A 5819-nucleotide genomic window follows, 5' to 3' on the forward strand; every position below is an offset into this window, starting at 1 on the left:
ACAATAACTGTTTAAATATTTTATACTATGTTCAACTTTTAAAGTTTTTTACAGACATATATGGTTGGTTTTAAATTTTATGTACATACATTGAATACAGAACAACTAACATAACTACTTACATTAAATACAATAATCATAAACATTTTTCTTTACAAACACTCACATAGATTATGAGCCCGCCCGTTGGAATGTATAATACATTTACGATAAAATGTATAATACATTGATACTTATCAAATGTATAATACATTTACGATAAAAAAAACTTCTTTATTATTGATAACGTTTATATCGAAAACATTAATATTGAATAATAACGCATAGATTATGAGCCCGCCCGTTGAAATCATTTTAACTTAATAGACCATTAATCGATAAAACATCAAACATGAGTCCCTAAAAAGTTGTTTAAAACTGATCGTTAAGATTAATATTTTATGTACATTTTTAATTGTATATGTTTTTTTTTGTACAAACTCGCTATACTACAATATTGATCATTGAACTCCCGATTCAGGAACATATATATATATATATATATATATATATATATATATATATATATATATATATATATATATATATATATATATATATATATATATATATATATATATATATATATATATATATATATATATATATATATTCAATATTTATATTAAATCAATGTATCATTTAAAATAATATTATTTATGATCATTTAAAATAATTTTATAATAATAATAATAAAATATATAATAAAATTAATATAATTATAACTTTCATAGTTAATATTAATATATTATTATATGATAACATGTTTATAACCCGCGTTATCGTGGGACTTAAACATGAGTTAAAATTAATTTGAATATATTCTTAAGAGAAATGAAATGAATAATGTCGTAAGTGTGTTAAAGTAGTCTTTTATTACGGTATATATATGACACCGGCGGGGTACGGATCTCTTATGATAAATTAAACATTGTAAAACTTACTTTTTCATTTAAAATTTTTAAGTGTATAGAATCAATTATAAGTTGTTATTAGGTGTAGAGTATGACACCGACGGAGTACCGATCTCTTATATCAATAACCCGCCTATAAAATTTTATTTATTCGTTGAGGCTCATGTACCCGTTAAATGGTTGATATTTTCCTCCTATACGTGTAATCTACAGATACTAACGATCAGCGAATCATAAAAATATAGAATCCAACTAATAAAAAAACTAAAATAATATCAAAAACTAAAAAATATATGCAAATGGTTCATTTTGACAATTATAATAAATAATGATGTGTAATTAACTATAAGTACCCGGTCAAACATGTATAACCGCTGATTGTACAAACGGATAATACGGATTCATTAGACGGATTTCAATCGCATCGGGTATTATATATCAACTAGGTATGTGGTCCGCGCGTTGCGGCGGATTTCATAATCTCTTTTGTAACTATTTCGTTGATATTTTTTGTAGATGCGGATTTCGTAACTGTACTCAAAGACTGGCCGTGCAACAGACTCTTTTTGGAGGGAGTTGGTTTGCAGAAAAAATTGAAGTTGAGCAAAAGCTAGCTGGAGCAGTTTTTATTCCTTTTTCTTCTTATTTTGCTCCTCTTGTCCATCGGCTATGAAAATGAACTTTGTTAGCGTTTGATTGATTTTTGGTAAAGGATTGTTTTTAGCGGTTTCGTTTTACCTTCATTTTTGAAGATTGCACGTTTTGCTTGCGAATGAGTTCGTCGGTTCTCTGAACTTTTTCGTTTCGATCCTTGTTTCTTCAGCTGGTATGGCCTCCCCTGTTTTTTCAGAGTTTTTTATTTTTCATAATAATATGAAGCATAATACCCCTGTATTTTTTAAAAGTCGACCTGCAAAAGACTGCCCCTTCGATATCGTTGAAAGCAGGCGAAGTATGGTACGGGTCGTCGGGTCATCGCATCTCATATCTTTGACCAATTTTTTCCATTTGTCTTGCACTTTGTTGTCCATCACCGGTGAAAGAAAGTGAAAGATGTTTCTGATTGGTTTGAAATTGGTTCTTTGAAGCTATAGCTCTATGTCGGTAATTTTTCGGGATCTTTAGAACGTGACCCCTTCGAGTGCATACATGAAGTCCCAAAGCTTATACAACAAAAGCTTTCCGATAGTCACACCAACTGCAACAGAATAAGCCAAATCAAATCAAAATATCATATAATATTCAAATGCAGTATAAAACTATCAACTTTTGAATAAACATTGGAGTATACATGTAACTATAAGGTGATGTTAAGTTACTGTAAAGTGGCTGGCTAAATGAGATCATTATTAGTACCATATCTGGATATAACATAAATAACTAAAAAGAATACCAACTAAATAAAAAAAGATTATGGTAATAATTAATGTCAATATGTAGCTTATTATTCTCCACTCCAGCTGTCAGTTGTAGTCAATTTATAATTTAAACAACACCTTATACAATAAAACAATAAACAAATCATAGGGTGCAATTACAAATTTTGGCATATTAATGGAGAAAAAAACAGCAACTCTAACATATATCAGGCATATAACATGAAGTAGTTCTGGAAATGGTTTTGCTGGTATGCTTTGAAAGGTTGTGTACCTGCCGAATATCACCGGTATCCATGTTTGATGTACTCGACCATAACCATAATAATTGAAATATTATGGAGGTAAATTTTATGTATGCATGTTTGTTTGTGTTTTGTGCAATGTTACTTCATTGTTCTTGACCAATATGATAATAGAAGATATCGAATTAAAAGCGCTGTTTGTAATTATATTATGAGATATAAGAAAGAAAAGCAAACATGTGATTGAAATATTGATTTGTCTAGAAACCATTAATCCTTGTTCCTAAGGCATCTAAAACCCGCATATAAGTGTTTTAGACTTAAGAATCATTCTTCACCATTTTCCTTATTCCATCTCAAACTTCACTTTCCCATGTCGAAATGGGTACAAATTTTAATCGTATTAAAAAATATTTTGGAAGACCAAAATTTTATTTAATATGTAGAGACAGAGTACAACGGAACAAAATTCCATAGAATCTCAAATCCTGGAAAGTTCTCATTCGGGAAATCCCTGGCAAGAGGGAAAGAACTGGGGTTGGCTTGTCATCATCACCATTATCTCATTCAAAAAAATGAGCAACTAATAGAAAGAAAAAAAACTTACATCAAGTTAGGAATCACGAAGCCTTCACCAACATTTGATAGAACATCCGGCGTGCACTCAATACGTTCACAGAATCACAATTGGAGATTGGAGCTAAAACAAACTGGAAACAAATCAAATAGAAAAACTAAAATTCAAATTTTGCACCCAAAACAAAAAATCAGCATTATCATCATCATTATATATCCTTTAAATCAAATCGAACATACCTCAATGTTCACTGTTTGATACTCAGATACGTTATCTCATAGTACATTCTTTTAATTATCGTTTCTTTTAAGAAAACCCTCAAAACGACATCTCAATTTCTTAGAACCCTTCCCTTCTTCCAGTACCTTCTTCGCCAAAACGATCCACACAATTCTAAACAATTCAAGAGTGACAGTTGGAGAAGAAGAAAGGCATTTGTGACTCGTTTGGTACCGTAATAATTTTATATAACTCTGATGTCATTTGTTGTTAACTGACGACATATCTCGAACCCAGTACCTTAGTTTCATCCTGTGATAACTGCAACTCTAGTATTAAAACAACAAAAATTGAGCTCGTGGGTTATGCCAAAATCAATCTTTATAGAATTAAGCAATAACCATGTAATGTACCTTTCTTCACTTGACACAATATTGGTCTTCTCCTTGCCAATATTATTTTTGATCTATATATGAACTGGTTTTACATAAAGTGTTAAATGAATATTATACCTATATCTAAATGCTATAGTGGAAATGAATAGGGGAAATTACTCTATATATCTAAATGATATAGCCCAAATGAATAGTAGTCCTCAATAGTTTCACAAACACTCCTCAAAATTTTTATATTTTCACAATTCAATCCCGCCCTTTATAACACTCAACTTTATAGCTTTTACAAACTTACCACATAGTTTCCACATTTTATACTTTAACCATTACACTTCTCATTCATTATAAATCGATCCCATAATTTTTACTAACAACTATTCATTATTATTATTATTATTATTATTATTATTATTATTATTATTATTATTATTATTATTAAATCAACCACATATTTTTTCACTTTATTATTGTTTAACTTTTTTTTCTTATTATAAATTAACTACGTAACTCATTATATATATATATATATATATATATATATATATATATATATATATATATATATATATATATATATATATATATATATATATATATATATATATTATTCGCTACATCTCTAAAAGACAAAGGCTTTATGAATAGTTCTTCCACGTGCTTTAATCGTTTATACGTCGTGCAAAAAGGTTGTACCCACAAAACACTAAACATTGAGAATCATTATAAACTTTAGGGCGCCAAATGTAAATTCCTAGGGTAAAAAATTTAAACCCCATAGGGGTCTAAGTTAAAGTTCAAGGGCCAAATCGTAACTTCTTTATTTTCCATAAAACTCTCCAACAAATCCACCTACATTTTTAACCGCCTTTAACTTTTTGTACGACTTGGGATAGGTTTAACCGACATAACCGTAAACACGAAATAATTTTACGAACAAAACACAACAAATTATATCCGAAACGGAGTCCTGACGCGGAGCGAGGGCTCCTCCACTAGTGAATATCTAAATGGTATAGTGGAAATGAATAGGGGAAATGAATAGTCCTATTCATTTCCCCACTTTCACCAACCTTAACCCCTTAACTTTTAATTAAAATACAAATCGAACCCCCCACTTTATACGTTTATTTTTCTTCAAATTTCACAAGCTTAACCCCCCACCTTTTATTAAAATACAAATCGAACCCCCACTTTACTAACTTTTTTTTTTTTTACTAATATTCAATTTTCACAAACTTAACCCCCTAACTTTTATTAAAATACAAATCGAACCTCCACTTTATACGTAAAGTTTTTTCAAATTTCACAAACTTAACCCACTAACTTTTATTAAAATACAAATCGAACCCCCACTTTACTAACTTTTTCTTTTTAAAATAAAACCCGAACGCTAAAAGAAGCAACTTTCACAAAAGGAACAACCCTTCAATGTTATGTCGAAAAAAATTCTTTTTTACAAAATAGATCAAGACTTTTTTTTAACTCGCATTCAAAACGGAGCCCCCGGCGCGAAGCGAGGGCTCCACAACTAGTTACCTACTAAAAAGAAATCATTTGGAATATGATTCTCCAGCTAGTTGTACGCAACATGTAACGACCCAACTTCGTTTTACCAAAAACACGATTTATTTATTTTTTTATATAGACAATTTCTATTTCAGAGCTTTAAAATATAAGAGAAAACATAAAGCCCAATAACAACACATAAATTACAAACCGTGGATATTAATACGAATAGCAATATAAAGACACGGTAGAATTAAGAATAATATCACTCCAAGGTAATAGTAGAAGTAACCAGATTCTTCTGGTGGAAGATTAAAAAGAAGGGTGATAGGAATGATAATTAAGAAAATATCAAGGAGTAGAACTGGATGAAGCATTTTCCCAATCTTTTAGAAATAAGAATTAAGAATGAAAGTATAGGAATGATGAAAATAAGGGAACGGAAGAAGTTCATTTATAGTGGAGATATCAGACAAAGCAATCAATACAGATCATCGCATTTAATTATAGAAATCTTAATTTCCTTACTCGCCGAAGAATCAAATCTT

General features: G+C 29.7%; 1 long non-coding RNA gene across 2 annotated transcripts; it reads right to left on the reverse strand.

Annotated features, from left to right (window-relative positions):
- Nucleotides 1–1206: 1206 nt before the first annotated feature.
- Nucleotides 1207–5354, reverse strand: LOC139898633 (uncharacterized). Of its 2 annotated transcripts, XR_011777084.1 has the most exons (6): nucleotides 5302–5354; nucleotides 3391–3699; nucleotides 3182–3284; nucleotides 1864–2151; nucleotides 1692–1791; nucleotides 1207–1620 (listed from the first exon to the last, which is right to left on the reverse strand). It is a non-coding gene; the product is annotated as an uncharacterized lncRNA (long non-coding RNA). The 2 variants fall into 2 exon arrangements; XR_011777083.1 differs by lacking the exon at nucleotides 5302–5354 and having other exon boundaries at nucleotides 3391–3854.
- Between the last annotated feature and the right edge of the window lie 465 nt (nucleotides 5355–5819).

This window comes from Rutidosis leptorrhynchoides, chromosome 3 (genome assembly GCF_046630445.1).
Source record: "Rutidosis leptorrhynchoides isolate AG116_Rl617_1_P2 chromosome 3, CSIRO_AGI_Rlap_v1, whole genome shotgun sequence".
NCBI classification, from domain to species: domain Eukaryota; kingdom Viridiplantae; phylum Streptophyta; class Magnoliopsida; order Asterales; family Asteraceae; genus Rutidosis; species Rutidosis leptorrhynchoides.